The sequence below is a fragment of the Esox lucius genome, chromosome 10 (assembly GCF_011004845.1).
Source record: "Esox lucius isolate fEsoLuc1 chromosome 10, fEsoLuc1.pri, whole genome shotgun sequence".
NCBI classification, from domain to species: Eukaryota; Metazoa; Chordata; class Actinopteri; order Esociformes; family Esocidae; genus Esox; species Esox lucius.
Window position 1 is genome coordinate 28,948,440 of NC_047578.1, and position 17,585 is coordinate 28,966,024.

Genomic DNA, 17,585 nt, shown 5'->3' on the forward strand with positions numbered 1-17,585 from the left:
TCAGGGCAGGCGGGCGGAAAGGGCTCGACATGCTGCGCTCGAGCGATGTCCGTGTCCAGGTGGGTCAGTAAATACAGGTGGGCTAAGTCTTTGGCAGAATCCAGATCAGCTGCACAACCAGGTGGACAAAGACAAGGGAGACCTGGTTACCTACTGTATAATCACTGTGTACATCTGCAAAACAACCATGTGGACTTTGTGCAGGGACAGCTAGAAGTCATCATGCCAGGTAATCCTAAAACATTGCCCAAGGACTTATATTCTCTTTAGATTCAACAGGACACCACAGTAATTAGTAGGAGCATTCCTTAGATCCTGAAGGATACCTCAGAATTCAGACTGAACCTTGTCCCCCGGCACAAACTATTGCAGCATGAAAACTACAGACTGAGATGGGGGGTGTTGGAAACAATGTGGTATGCAGTATCTAAGTAATTAATGTTATAGAATATTTGAATATAATATATAGAAAGTTAAGTGGCATGCTTCATTGAGGACGTATAGCCCGGTAGTTTCTCAGCAGTCAGGGCCTACAGTGTAACGTTGTGATCTAGAATTCATCGTGGATATGGACGCGTCCGACTGTGGGCTCGGTGCCATCCTCTCCCAACAGACGGGGAGTCGTAATTGTTCTGCTACAGAATTATTTTTACTGTTACCGTTGCAGGGAGGGATAAACAAGCACGCAAATGTCTTAATGCCTCTAAGTTACAATACTGTAGCTGAAGTTGTGGGGAAATAATACAGTTTCATGAATGTTTACATCCAATTAATGCAGTTTTAGATATGACAGTGCTACTGCTACTAAGGTTCCATAAAACCTGAATTAGAATGTATTTTTTATAAAGGTTGTCTATGTTAATGTACTTTTGATACCTGAGAGAAGAAAACTGTGATTTTTATATTTAATTATGGAAATATTAACTCATTTAATTCTAATAGTAGCCTGTTGCAATTTATTTAATTACTAAATGGTAATTGAGAGAAATGATCTGACCTTATTTATCGGTCAGGTTTTGGTAAAGGGATGAAGCGTCGCTCTGCCGAGGTCCATTCCACTGAGGGATACGGGTCCACCTGTTCCAGACACAATCAGATCCCAGAGATTCCGGGTAGATTCCCAGTCCAGTCGGCTGGGTGGCGAGCTAATCCGATTGTGATTCTGACTTTAGAGAAATTGCTCAGGATCCTTTTCATTCATGGTTATGGTAGGACAATGACACAAATTAACAAGGGCCCCAATGGTTGAAAAAAAACTGAACTCTTGTCAATCAAGGCAAGCGGAAACAAGGAAAAACAAAGCTCAGGAACTGAAGAGGGTTTATTTTATGCGCAGACTTTATTATTTTAGTTTGTTATTTTTACTGCCTGTTTTATGTGTATGTATAAATCGTTCATCTGTATTTAATACATTTTGTTCAAACTTTCATTCCAGTGTGGTATTCTCTTTATTGACATTCAATCTTCTGGCTCTTGACAATCTAGTTTCTTCTGATACTGGTCCAAATTCCCATTGATGACAACCTGTAAGACTCCTATAAGCTATCACCCTAATGTACAGTATTACTACATCGTAGTATGGGTTAAACTTCCTTTTAGACTTGCATCAAATGCAATTCATTCATACTGTTTAAAAATGTATTTTCAATTATATTGATTAATGATTTGTTTGCATCAAAATTATCTGGAGAAATTCGTTGTTCACCCACCTTTTTTTTACCACTGCATCACTGGTACAGATGTACTCAAAGAAACACATGGCTGTAATTCAAGCAAAAAAATGTTACACCAAGTATTTTGCTCTTGTCATGGTGCGGTGAGCGGCAGCGCCACCGTGCCATATATTCTCAAGTTCCCATATCTCACGAACACATCCCGGACTGTCACATGTTTTCAACCCTTCACACCAGGTCCCAATTTTAATAGTTTGTATGTGTATATATGTTTCCCCTCTGCTCCCCACATTGTGGCTCATTGTTCTTGTCGTGTGTGTGTGTGTGTGTGTGTGTGTGTGTGTGTGTGTGTGTGTGTGTGTGTGTGTGTGTGTGTGTGTGTGTGTGTGTGTGTGTGTGTGTGTGTGTGTGTGTGTGTGTGTGTGTGTGTGTGTTGCCGTTATTGTAAGTACTTGTGCCATTTCATATTGTCGTTTTTTGCTGCTTTAGTCAGCCCTTTGCTTTGTGTGCTTTGTGCTCGGTGTTTGTTTATTTCTTGTCAATTAAAGAATCCACACCGACTACCCCTGCCTGCACCTGGTTCCTTGTTCAAGCAACACATCACTACAACACCTATTGTGACAGCTCTTTTAATTTTATTCTGAGTTACTGTTTGTAAATGTTTAAATGAAAAGTGATTGCATTGTTAACAAGATTTTGTACTTATTTTTGCTAGGATTAAAATGCATCATTTCAGTGAAAGAGAAATTAACAAATAAAATGTTTACTTTCCACAGCTTTACTTAGGCCATCACATGGTATTATGGCCGTTAAATAATTTGTGTGAGTTTTGAGACTGATGTGATGCCATAGAGGAAAAGCAAATTTTAGGGCGGGACAAGCGCAAAAAGGATTGAAGGATGGTGGAGATTGTGGGTGACTCAGGTCAGTTTTCTAAGTGAGCTCTGTTGTTAAATGTGTTGTGTTTATTTAGCATTGTGTTTTTTATTTTATATGGTAGCACCAAAGAAATATGTGGCCTGCTAGCATAGTGCTCATTATAATGTATGGAGTTAGATATCTGCCAAAAGGTTAAGCGTACGTATTGTTGGGATTGTAAGAATATACATCCGTAAATTGGTATAATCGTAAAAACAAGTAATACGCAAAACCTGAAATGTAAGTGTGAAATTAGATCTGTGAACGTACAAACTCCCTGTTACGATGACAGACAAATTTTTTGCTTGTACAAATCTAGTTTAAGTTTTAACTCATCTCTACAGCACGGTTTATAATTAGGTGTAGCCTGGCCCGGGGGCGTGAAGGTGACCAGTAGGCTTGATACTGTCCACCCTTGCTGTCTTGCCAGGTGGGCTCTCGTCGCCACTGGGATGCCCTCCCTCCAATGCCTTTCGGGGGAAGAGTCACTGGCTTGTTGTTGTCTCTCTGTTGCGCACTTGTGCAATTGGGCTGTATGCTGCTGGCAATACTCGGCCCTCATTCAGGGGGGTTGCGGTTGGTGAGTGTCTCTTTGGTTGATGCCTGGCAATGTGGGTGGATTGATTTCCTGCCTGTTGGGCCCTGTCCGGGGCCTCCCCCGGGTAGGGCCACAGTGTCGCCGGACCCACCTGTCTCAGTTCCAAGGAGTTACGCTGCTATATTATTGTGCTGGGGGATATGAGGAATGCACTTCTAACTTTTCTCAGTCTCCTCCAGTTTTACATTTTAGGAGGAGATGAGGTCCTGGTCCACAACTGCGGAGTACCTGGTTTTGGGAGCCCGTTGCTGTCCCTGTCCTTGTCCATCTGGTCATACTTTTGACCTAGTCTAGAACCAAATAGACTCTGGATTTAGCCCAGAGAAATGTATTTATTATTCCAATTGGACTCTTAATATCTCACCCGGCACAGCCAGAAGAGGACTGGTCACCCCTCTGAGCCTGGGTCCTCTAGGTTTCTTCCTAAAATTCGTCCTTCTTCGGGAGTTTTTCCTCGCCACTGAAATCCAACACTACTGTTCGCTCCTTGGGGTTTTAGGCCAGTTGTCTCTGTAAAGCACTTTGTGACAACTGCTGTTGTAAAAATGGCTTTATAAATACATTTGAATGATTGATTGATTTAACAATTCTAAAATACTGCATCACGATCTGGAGTTTTCATCGCATCCTCCCAAAAAACGGTAGGTATCGTGCAACATTTCAATTTAAAAGTATTTTCTTCATGCATGCATAGTGAATGCTGATTTTCATGTGTGTAACTGTTCTTTGTTTGTGCATAATATTAATGTGTAATAAAAATCAATTAAACTTATGGACATTTCATTATTGTGTAGGCCTACATAAATACTCAAAACAGCGTTGCTTTGTGGGTCTTCATTTTTCCCCACTGGGTTCATCTCATCTTCATTCCCTTATCCGGTATCGGGTCGCGGTGGCAGCCAAGCCACATTTGCCAGCTCTCACTGGGGGATCCCGAGGCATTCCCAGGCCAGTGTCGAAATATAATCTCTCCACCTAGTCCTGGGCCTACCCGAGGTCTCCTCCCAGCTGGACGTGCCTGGAACACCTCCCTAGGGAGACGTCTTGGGGGCATCCTTACCAGATGCCCGAACCACCTCAACTGGCTCCTTTCGACGCAAAAGAGCAGCAGCTCTACTCCGAGTTCCTCACAGATGGCTGAGCCCATTGGGTTGTTGCTGTAAAATGAGAATTTTTAAAATACTGAATACCATACCATACCATACCATCTTCTTCCGCTTATCCGGATACTGAATACTGAATAACTAAATGAAATGTTGAGTAATTACTACAGAAGTTCCAGGCCGCATACAGCCATCATAAATAGTATGGACAGAACACAGCTATTAAATAGCACATGCCAGACTAATATTTAAAGAATATCTTGACCTATATCACTTAATTATATTTTGCAGCTCAGAAGGATATTCTATGCGAGGGTACACTGTTTCCTTGCAATTTTCACACAAGTATTTTTACCTAATGCCTAAATGCTTCATTGCCTGCTGGTTGTTACTGTTGTGAAGGTATCTAAACCCGACGACACAACTGACTAGGTAACAGTATGTTGTTGATTTGCACAGCTGAATTCGGTTCATTCAGTATGAGTCTTGCATATCGTGCTAACGTTAGTGGTTATGAAAGGAAAATTGTATGCATGTGTTAGTCCTTAGAATGTGTGTAAGTACAGAGTGATAGTATACCAACATCATGGTCCACCTACATCTTTAGTTTGTTAGAAGTGTATGTACTTTTTATTTGGCAAGTATTAGTGGCCACTTTTTATCACACATCTAATCAGAGATAGAATTATATCTACTGCAGAACACTCAGTGCACTTCTGGCTCTCAGGTTATTTGAGAAGGGTTCCCGTGATGCTTTAAGTTTAAAACAAACTGGAATATTGGATCTTTTTATCAAGAGTAACCCTTAATATAATGTGTTTGTATTTCTGTTTGTATCCCTCCTACTGTAGCTTGTGTCAATGTCCCCTCACAATGTCCTTCACACCAAACCTCAAGGAAATATGTGAACACCTCAGTTCCTTTGCAGTATTTTTAGAATGACATTCCCTAATATTCAAAGTGTTAAAGTTAAATACATGAACTATACTGTAGTGATCTCTGCTGACTTCTACAGTACATGAATGTCAGTGTCCTTACCATTGATTTGATACTGTTACTTAATTGCACAAAAAGATCCATCAATCATGTGACATTACCCTGCTTCTCCGTTCTGCTTTTTTCAGCAACGTGTTTTAACAACCATCCTCTTTGCCACCACTACCAAATTATGGCCCGTCATTGAACTTCTAAATTAATATGTCTCCAAGTCATCAGAAACTAAGGATTATTTCTCAGAGAGGAAACCATAACATAAAATATACTGTATAGTTATTAATATTGCTTTTATTATTATAATTTTAAAAAATGGTTATGAACCTTTGTTTGACATCATGTGTCAGTATGATTGTACAAAATACTCTATTTATTAAATCCCCATGAATGCAAATGAATAATTACATACTGGAGTATCCTTGTTACAATAAATATAATGATATATGTTTTATTGTCATAAGATTCAATGTTTCCTAAAGAAATGTATCCAAAAATATAAACTTTGCTTTGAGAATGCCTGATGCCATCCTCCATTCACTACTGTCATTGAGCTATTACAATTGTGCTCAAAAGTTTGCATACCCTTGGAGAATTGGTAATATGTACAATTTTTAAAGAAAACAAAACATTTATTTGATTTCTTATGGGATTCATATTCAACTGTAGGTTATAACAGAATGTCACAATCATAAAAGAAAACGTGGCAATGAAACAAAATGGAATGACCCTTGTTCAAAAGTCTGCATACCCTTAGTTCTTAATACTGTGTATTGATACTTTAGCATCAATGATAGTGTGCAGTCTTTTGTAATAGTTGTCTATGAGGCCCTGAATTCTTACAGGCAGTATTGCTGTCCATTTGTCTTGGCAAAATGCCTCCTGGTCATGCAAAGTCTTGGTTCGTCTTGCATGAACCGCACGTTTGAGATCTCCCCAGAGTGGCTCGATGATATTAAGGTCAGGAGACTGTGATGGGCACTCCAGTACCTTCACCTTTTTCAACACTAATTGCAATTTAAAAAGCCACAGGTGTGGGAAATTCACCTTTAATTGCCATTTTAATTTGTGTGTGTCACCTTTTCTAACAAGGCCAAACATTCAAGGGTATCTCAACTATCGATCAGGGCCATTTGGGTGATTTCTGTTATCATTATTATATAAAAAGGAGCCAAACAACTATGTGATAATAAATGGCTTCATATGATCACTATCAGGGAGCTAGTTCTAACCAAAGAGAGCAGAGCTCATCTTTCCCTATGTTCCACTCCTCCCCCCGTCTAAAACAATTGCTTAGACAACTTCCACATCGTTAACAACCTTGTCCTTTATTTCCACAGAGCACAGAACATACTCGGTAATGTGAAAATAGCAATGCTGCCTGTTTAAAGTACAAGCTAGGACCCAGTATCTCTATTCCTGTGTTGATTAGAAATAGAAGGAACCGTGAGCATGCAACCCATAAAGTAAACCTGTCTAATATGTTAACTGTAACACGTCAACCTACTAGGAACCTCCAGGAACCCCTATTATATCTATTAAGCTGGCTTTAAAAAATGTGTAACTACTGCAGCTTTTTAAAAAATCTCTTACCGAACTTGAGATACTGCAACCGGAGTAACCATAGCAACCTGATTTTTTTGCAATATTTCCTAAACAGCTGAGGTTTAACCCAGTTTCCAAGCAAGGCAGAGAAAAACTACAATTATTGTATATATTCCTCTGCTTCTCTGCTATTTAAATCAGAAAAAAATACAAAAATATCTCTTACCAAACTCAGCTACTTCAACTAGAGTAACCATGACAACAGGATTTATTCACTACTTTTCAAAAGCAGCTCCAATGGGAGGTATTAACCTAAATCAGTTTAACCTAAATGTACATCTACTTCTACCTACAAGAATCAGAAAAAAGTATGAAAATATCCCTTACCAAACTCGAGATATTGCAACCGCAGTAACCATAGCAAAACAAATAAGCGAATGGTTCGATCGAGCCAAGGTGTCAGTGTACAATGATGACGCCACTCCCAATAGCGCTCTGAGAGAGGACGAGCATGAAGTTGAGGGGTGTTCAGCAGAAAAATCTCTTAATCTTCTTCCGCCCCTACCCCAACCCGTCTCGCCCGAGAAGGGAGAGACGCGGTCCATAGAGGGGGAGGATCGACAGGCAGCAGAAAAAGAGTCACAGTCGGGACGTGAACCCCAATCTCCAAAACAAGAGTGGGCAACACTACCCACTAGACCACAGCAGCTCATAACAGTAGAGGCACTCATACTGTTAGTAGGTGAAGATCCACTATGCATGAGGCATCTGCATATACAGGACCTTAGCTGCTATCACACAAGCGTTGTCATGGCGACGTTGGTGAGAGCACTCTAAACTGTTGTCACGGAGGGCAAGTACAGGGGAAGCTGGCAGCGGCGCTGTGCTAATCACTGAAGACGCTGCCCGTCTTAATCTACCTGAGCGAGTGGGAAGACAGGCTGGAATAGTTAGGTCTATAACATCCCGGGAAGCCTTGGTAGCTCATGAAAAGGATACATATATATTTACATTCTCTAACCCTACTCGCAGGGTACGAGAGCACAAAGATCTGACTAAGTCCCTACGTTTTTCAGTGTGAATGTGAGGGGAGTCTCGCTCACAGACGCTACTGCTCATATCCAAAGGAACCACACTATGGAGAGGCAGAGAAGTATCTTTCGCATAAGTGGTAACAAGAGGCAAACTGACCCTAACTGAAGGCAAAGGGTTGTTCACAGACTCAGACACTGCCTGAGAATATACAGAAGCACAACTTACACCATAAAAGTAGCGTTCTGAAGAAACATTATTTAAAATTGCAGATGAAGGCGCTTAAAATTGCAGTACCCGGCCGACTCCACGCCTAGTCACATTTGTCTAGGATTATTAGCAGGCCACGGGACGGCAAATCTGGGACCCGTAGTCCGGGAACAAGGTTTTGGGGCGGGCTGGGGCGCAGCAGGAGGAGGATCCCGCCTTTCAGGAGGGACAGAGGCGGTGGCAGGAGCAGTAGATATAGCCTGACGTCTCTGATGCCGTCTGGCTGATGCTCCAGGGCGCTGAGGAGGACGAGAAGACCGTACCTCGGAGGAAGCAGGAGAGCTGTGTCTAGCGAGGGGAAGATGGGGTCCCAGCTCCTTTTTATCCGCGTCACTGAAGAGTCCCGTCTAAGATAAAGGTGCGTTCAGTAGTGGATTCCGCTCTGAGTCTTTGAGAGATGAGAGAGAAAGCCACAAGTGCCTGTGACTGGCGACGACAGATGTCATGGTCCGTCCAGAGCAGATGGTCTGAGCCTGTGTGAGGTGCAGTATAGCTTTCATGGAGTCCACAATCTCGTGTGAAGTAAGGGTTGAAGCACGCTCCAAAATCTCGGTGGTAGCCGAAGCTAGAATAGCAACGTTGTTAGACGCTGCCATAGATTACGCTGCTTAAACGTACGCTTTATAAAAAACAGGGCAGAAAGCCTGTCCTTGGGGGAGGGAAAGAGGGGCTTCTTTCCCAGCCAGCCCCACGACGGTAGAAAGTGTGCAGCCTGCACAGGTTCCAAGGGAGGGATGGCGCCGCTAATGGCTACCCACCATCTTAGTGAAAGGAAGGTAAGAACGAACCCGAACTCTCGCAGAGAGGGGGGCGTCCCAGTAACCCTCGTCGAAAAACGTTAATCCTTGGACCTTCGGGGCGGGGGCATCGACGGCTTTGAAGGATTCAGTCAATGAGAACCGTAGGACATCTTGGACTTCTCTCTAGGCGGTGGAAGAGGCACCTGTCCAGAGCCTCCATCGGATAGGGCCACAGTGTCACTGGACCCCCCTGTCTCAGCCCCAAGGTCTTACACTGGTATATTATTGTGCCGGGGGAGTAGGGTCAGTTCTCCTTCTCCACTATAAATAATTTATATCTAAGGAATGCATTTGATACATTTTCCCTGTCTCCTGCTTTGTTTTATACTTAGGAGGACATGAGGTCTTGGCCCACACCTCTGGAGTACCAAGCTTGAAAGACTTGTTGCTGTCCCTGTCCAAAGTCCTCCTGGTTGTGTTGCAGATCAAGATTTCTGCTGCCACTCTGCTGACCTAGTTGGCACAGCTGGCGCTGTCAGGAGGGTTGGTAAGTCCCACATGAGTGTGCGCAGGTCCCAGGCACGACACACAGTAGCAGTGAGAATCTCCACTGGTGGCCAGGCCTGTGCAACTGCAAAAAACGTCTTCATTGTAAAACATGGTCCTGCCAATATCCAGCAACTTCACACAGCCATTGAAGAGGAGTGGACCAACATTCCACAGGCCACAATCAACAACCTTCATGAGGCAAATGGTGGTCACACCAGATACTGACTGGTTTTCAGACCCCCCGGACCTCCCCAATACAGTGAAACTGCACATTTTAGAGTCGCCTTTTATTGTGGCCAGCATAAGGCACACCTGTGCAATAATCATGTTGTCTAATCAGCATTTTGATATGCCACACCTGAGATGGATGGATTATCTCGGCAAAGAAGTGCTCACTAACACTGATTCTGACAGATTTTTTAACAAAATCTGAGAGAAATAGGCCTTTTGTGTACATAGAAAAAGTTGTTATTACGCAGACTGTGTGTGGTAGTTCCTTTGTTTACATTATTATATCCAAACAAGGATCTTGCTATTGTTAAGCTGACATTGTTTCTTAAACTTTGCAATATAACATCAAACTTCTTGTGAATCAACCAACCTTCTTATTAAGGCTTTTATTCAATGACTCCTTTGTTATTTTTCCTTTGTTGTCATGGTAAACAGCCACACGCTTGTAAACAATAAAAATATTATTTTGGAACCACATTTGTTGCACTTTAAAAATTATTTTAAAACCATATAATGTACTAAATATATTTCAGTATCTTAAAATGGATACAAATATTGGATTTAAATTATATTATATACAATTATGCAACATTTTAAAAATAACAACTCAATGAACTATTTCTATACTGCATTTTGTCCAAAAGTACAAAACTTTTATAATGCTTTTTATCTTTTGGTTGCCTGCTGAGTGTAAACTTTTGAAATTAGAGTGAGGACAAAAGACAAGTGCTAAGAACTAATTTGCATGTGCCAAGTTTGAGGAGTTTCCAGAAATGTCAAGAGCTGACTTCTTACGACTGGTTAAAATCGTTTTATATTGTGACTCTCTCACCATTACAAAGATCTTTGCTTGTAGGGACAAACTCCAAAACGGGCCTTTTCATGCAGTGAATGGGGTAACAATGTTGGTTTCGTGTCTGTAGCTCAAAAAGTTCAAAAAATACAGCCTAATAGTTAAAACCATCTACCCTCAGGCAACACAAAACGTTTTTAACCCCCATACCCTCTGTAGGGGCCTAAATGCAGTCTCCAACTAGAATGTGAATATTTGACTAATTGTGATTCAATTATGTAAGTTAAACAATAGTAACTACACTGTTAATTTGTTTATTCGGAATCGGAAGGAATATTTACAGTATTTACAGGTTAATGTATTTACAGTTCATGTTTACAGTATGTAGTAACTTAATTGTTTTATTCCTCACACTAAAATATGTGGATTATTTAGAATGCCTATAATCTCATTTATTTTACATTTGTTACTTCTGGGAATAGGATATTGCTATTGTTGTGTCCTAGTACTCACCTTTAATTTTCTTTGATACTCTCGCGAGGAGAGTTTTTGGGGATGTGATGTGCGGGCAGTTTTTTGACCTTTCTCGTGATTCTCCCTAATATTAATGATTAAGAAATTGGCCATATCTGTGTATTAATGACTGCTTATGTCAAAGTAAATAGTTGAAGTTCAACGAGTGGTCCTGTGGATTTATTTATGTGGATCTGGACGAGGGGAATTTTTAGAGCGTCAAGCTAAGGCTTCATACATTGGAAACCTATACCCTCATCAAATTTTAAAAATGATTTCTAACAATCACAATGCTTGTAAACATGTTCAAGAAGAATCCAATGATTCAGTGTCCATCACGCACTATTTGGAGGCGGGACATGCTTTTATGAAAAGCAACCTTGTGGGGACATGGTGTGATCAACAGGTTAATAAATTAATATAATAAGGAAATAAAAAATGCATCTGTATGTATGAATGTCTAGAGAAGCATGTTCAATACGTTTTGGCAGTATTTTGTTTTTAATACATAATTGTTTTTTTTTATTGGTGTTGGCTCAGGGCGACGTTATGCAGCAAGGGCTACTTTTCATGGAGCAATGTGTGACGACCACAAACGTGTCGTATTTGTGTTTTTAGAATATTCACAATTTTTGTCTTTTATTTGAGCACAAGTTATAGAATTTTTTTTAAAAAAGAAAAAAATAAGTATCCCAAGGGTTTTATTTTTGTGATTTTTCTGCTTCAAAGTTAATTGTGTAGTGATTGCTCCGAGCCAGCAGGGGCAGGGTCGGGTGACGGGTTTACTGTAGCTGCGTGAGTTGTGAGTTTCTCATTACTGCCGAGAGCTCGAACCTGATACATTGTCTCCTCGTTTCTCTCCTGGTTTACAGGTGGGTAAATGTACGAAAACACCTCAGAGGTAGAATTTAGCCGTGCTGAAATGTATGTGGGATATGAGTGGACTGTTTTAGTGATCGGTGCAGCTTCTGCAGTAATGCAGTCGATGTATCGGTCTGTCGTGGTGAAGAAAGAGCTGAGCCGCAAGGCGAAGCTCTCGATTTACCAGTCAATCTACGTGCCTACTCTCACCTATGGTCATGAGCTTTGGGTCATGACCGAAAGGACAAGATCCCGGATACAGGCGGCCGAAATGAGCTTTCTCCGCAGGGTGGCCGGGCGATCCCTTAGAGATAGGGTGAGAAGCTTGGTCACCCGGGAGGAGCTCAGAGTAGAGCCGCTGCTCCTCCACATCGAGAGGGGTCAGCTGAGGTGGGGTCAACCTGAAGTGGGCAAGCCACCCTTTTCCGACTGAGGACCATGGCCTCGGATTTGGAGGTACTGATTTTCATCCCCACTGCTTCACACTCGGCTGCAAACCGTCCCAGTGCATGCTGAAGGTCCTGGTTAGAAGGGGCCAACACGACAACATCATCTGCAAAGAGCAGAGACGAAATTGTGTGGTCCCCAAACCTGACACCCTCCGGCCCCTGGCTGCGCCTAGAAATTCTGTCCATAAAAATTACGAACAGAACCGGTGACAAAGGGCAGCCCTGCCGGAGTCCAACATGCACTGGGAACAAGTCTGACTTACTGCCGGCAATGCGGACCAAGCTCCTGCTTCGGTTGTACAGGGACCTGACAGCCCTTAGCAAAGGACCCAGGACCCCATGATGAAGAAAATTCAGAAAATAAATTACTGCCAAGAGCTCGAACCTGATACACTGTCTCCTCGTTTCTCTCCTGGTTTACAGGAATCAATATGTTCTCCACGGTGCAGTTGCTATGGTACCCGTTACAAATGCATGCTCCATATATTACATGTAATTCTATGTAATATTATAACCTTGTTCATTGTCATCATATCAATGGATCTTCACAGAAAATTGACATTAAATTATTCTATGGAGGAAGTAAGGATCCTAATCAGGCTGTTAGGGCCATTCCTTCCTATATGTACTTTCATTCATTCTAAGCTGTTTTTATTTTGGTTGTGTTTGCATGAAATGCAGGGACCTCTACATGAATATGAACAAGAACATGAAGCTGTATGTAGAGCAGCAAGGACTTGGAGCAGAAGAGAGTCTTAGTAGTGGGCTCTCTCAAGACTACACAGAGAAGAAGAAAATCTAGGGACTCAATGCCTCAATCCCAATTTCAGATTTTAGGTTAGATTAGATTGGATTCAACTTTATTGTCATTGAACAAGTACAAGTAAAGTACAACAAAATGCAGTTTGCATCTAACCAGAAATGCAAATAGAAGAGGGCAGAAAATGTACAAGTATTATGTATATGTAGGTTACAAGTGGAATGTATAGATGTGAAATGAAGGCAAATGCAGCACAGATGGGAAATCTAATGTACAATAAAGGCAAATAGGAAGGCATAAACATTTACAAGTATTAAGTATATTGCATGTTACAAGTGGGATAAATAGTTATGCGGCTACAAATGGTAATTCTAAAAGGCGTTCTAAATGTGCAATCGAGGCAAATGTGCACATGTCCACTTGGACTGCACATCACACTGGCCAGTCATGAGTGACAACAAAGGTGCAGAGTTCTTGGGGGCACAGGCAAACCAAAGGTTTTGTGCAAGAAATGTAATGCACATCTTTGTTACACCAGCCAAAGCAACTCAAAGAAGGAAATACAGAGACAAAATTATCTTGGCACAGTTTAACAGTTTTATTAATTATTTGCAAATAAGAGAGACGCGTCAAACGCTTACAAACATAATCGTCCGAGGAGTCTCTAACTTAATACATGAACAGTCCATATTTATTACAGTTAAAAGGGGTGTAGTAAGTTGTTGCCCATCTGTCTCGTGTTACATACGTTTTTACCCAAAGGGCGGGCTGTCCCCCCACCTTATCCTTCCTGCCATAATGTTTACTGTTGCGTTTACCTAAACAAGCCAATTGCTCCTACTTCCCCCCAAGGACCACATTCCTGAGGAACAAAAGGACTGACACCCTTCTTTGTCTAGGCAGGAGAACATGGTCAAAGTACCTGATAATCCTCTGATATTATACAGACGTGTGTCACAATCAAAGTTAAGATCTACATACCAGCCAATGGAAAGACAGAAATGTCTCAAATGTATCTTAGTTAAAAATTTCCATAACACCACCAAAGTGGCACTTTTTTGCAAGCTCACGGCGCCCACCCCTTGTGACCTAGAGTCTTGAAAATGTCCTCATGATGAACATTTTTGCCATTGGGACCCATAAAGTCCATCATTTTGGATTTTATGAAAAACACTAAAACATTAACTCCTCTGGCACCAAATCTTCACATACTTTGATATTTGGAATCTAGGGACCATGGTCTTCAAAAGTTATCTCAGCCAGACCAATATGTCAAAAAACATGGATGCTATTGACCAATGAACATGTGAGGAGGCGTGGTTTTGCACATATATAGAGACATCTCCTACAAGGCTGAAAACTGAGTTCTGCCCATCGCAGGAGGTAGAGTTTGTAGACAACTGGTTCTCTTTTTGGGACTCTCCCAGAAATAGGGCCAGGCCTGATCTGCTGAGGAGCGACAGACTGCTTCCTAGCTGGAGTTGTGCTCTTCTTTTATCTAAGAACATTAACAGGAGTCTCGCTCCTATAGCCTCACCATGAGATAGGGTGCAGGTCAGGCCGCAAGCTGTTAGCCAGCCTGCTAGCACAGTGGTGTCTGTCAATAGCATAGCCAGAGTTGTTAGTACAGTTTTACCTATTACCACTGTTACTCGTTCCAGGCTGAGAAATGTTAAATAGGGTAGAGTAAGCCTTCCTCCACCTCGGTCACAAATAAAAATGACTGAATCACCTCGCATCTCAAAACGGGACTCCTAAATGTTAGATCCCTTGCTCCAAAGGCAGTTGCAGTGAATTAATTATTCTCTGATCATAAACTAGATGTCATTGGCTTTTGTGAAACGTGGCTAAAGCCTGATGAATTCACTGCCCTAAATGAGGCCTCTTCTCCTAGCTATACTAGTAATCATATCCCCCATGCATCCCGAAAAGGAAGGGGTGTTGCTAATAATTATGACAGTATATATAAATTTACTCTCAAACACATCACTGATTTTCATTCTTTTGAAATTTTACTCATGAAAGTTAACCAGGCTGATATATCGTTTTACATTGCTACTATTTACAGGCCCCGCGCACCATACACTATGTTCCTCAATGAGTTTCCAGAATTCTTGTCTAACCTTGTAGTCATGGCATATAGTATTCAAATTTTAGGGGATTTCAATATTCATGTGGAAAAGTCTAATGATCCTCCTCAAAATGCATTTGAAGCCATAACTGACTCAATGTGTGAGGTTCTCGCGTCACTCCGGATCTAGCTCCTCCCCGTCACGCTCCTCACCTGCCACTGTTACACTTTCACTTCCCGACACGCATGAACGCACCCAGCAATCCAAATCCCAATCACCAGAATACTGAACACCTGTGCCCTGTTTATCTCTCTATTTAGCCTGTGCTCTGCCTCCACTCCAGTGTGAGGTATTGTTTGTAGTGGACCTGCCAAGCCTTTGTATTGCGCACTGTATTTGCCTTTTGACTCCCAGCCTGTTGTTCTCTTCCTTCCCATTCCCGTCCTATCCAGAAACTTGCGTCCTGACCTGTCTACCTGCCCCTTGGATTCTCCTCCCGCCTAACCCTGCCTGTATTGTTGCCCTCGCGGACTGATCACCCGGAATTCCGACCTACCTGCCTGCCCCTGGTCCAACACAATGCCACAATCACACCTTAGATGTAGACCTGTCATGAGAAATAGATATTGTAGATTTCCCCCAAAAATCCTGGATTATCGGATCACTGTCTTAATATATTTACAAACAATGAGTTTCAAAAGCCGTACTATAAATTTTGCTCATCAACGACAGCGTAGATAAATCCGCAAACGATCAAATCGAGGATCAAAACTCAACACTGCAAAATACTTTAGATAACTTTGCACCACTAAAAACAAAAGAAATATGCAACAAGAATCTTGCTCCCTGGTACACAGACAATACTAGAGCACTCAAGCAAGCCTCCAGAAAATTGGATCGAATGTGGCGCTCCACCAAGTTGGAAGTATTCAGACTAGCCTGGATAGACAGTACACTACAATACCGAAAATCACTAATTTGCTCGATCAGCTTATTTCTCCAACCTGATTGAGATGAACAAAAACAATCCAAAATGTATCTTCGAAAGTTAACAAAAAAGCAACGCTCAACAAGTGAAGTGGGTCTTCACTTTAACTGTAATGAATACATGAACTACTTTGATGAAAAGATCATCACCATTAGAAAACTAATAACTGACTCCTCCTTAAAAATGTATGGTACCCAAAATCTCAGTTGTCCTGAGAATGTCCTGAACCTCCCTGACCAGGTGTCAATGGGGACATTTGAATTTTTTGGTACCATATTGCGCAACACATTCACTCATTTTGTAATGAGTTCGTAATCCACAAATTTTCAGCTAGACCCGATTCTTCTGTTACTTCTGTTAGAGAGACTGGAAACCCATATTGGGCTACGTGGACATGTTCTAACCTGGTTTAAATCTTTATTTATCTGAAAGATAGCAGTTTGTTTGTGTGGATGGCATATCCTCAAAGGTATGTTTTGGTGTTCCTCAAGGCTCGGTTCTGGGCTCATTATTGTTCTCACTATACAGTGGGGAGAACAAGTATTTGATACACTGATGATATTGCAGGTTTTCCTACTTACAAAGCATGTAGAGGTCTGTCATTTTTATCATAGGTACACTTCAACTGTCACAGATGGAATCTAAAACAAAAATCCAGAAAATCACATTGTATGATTTTTAAATAATTAATTTGCATTTTATTGCATGACATAAGTATTTGATCACCTACCAACCAGTAAGAATTCCGTCTCTCACAGACCTGTTACTTTTTCTTTAAGAAGCCCTCCTGTTCTCAACTCATTACCTGTATTAACTGCACCTGTTTGAACTCGTTACCTGTATAAAAGACACCTGTCCACACACTCAATCAAACAGACTCCAACCTCTCCACAATGGCCAAGATCAGAGAGCTGTGTAACGACAGATCTTGGCCAACAACCTCCTTCCCCCAGTAAGAGCATTGAAGATGGATCGTTGCTGGGTCTTCCAGCATGACAACGGCCCGAAACACACAGCCAGGGTAACTAAGGAGTGGCTCCGTAAGAAGCATCTCAAGGACCTGGAGTGGCCTAGCCAGTCTCCAGACCTGAACCCAATAGAAAATCTTTGGAGGGAGCTGAAAGTCCGTATTGCCCAGTGACAGCTCTGAAACCTGAAGGATCTGAAGAAGGTCTGTATGGAGTGGGCCAAAATCCCTGCAGCAGTGTGGGCAAACCTGGTCAAGAACTACAGGAAAAGTATGATCTCTATGATTGCAAACAAAGGTTTCTGTACCAAATATTAAGTTCTGCTTATCTGATGTATCAAATACTTATGTCATGCAATAAAATGCAAATTAATTACTTAAAAATCATACAATGTGATTTTCTGAATTTTTTATTTAGATTCCTTCACTCGCAGTAGAAAAAAATTGGCAGTGTATCAAATACTTGTTCTCCCCACTGTATATGCTGCCTCTGGGTGATGTAATCCAGAATCACAATGTCAACTTTCACTGTT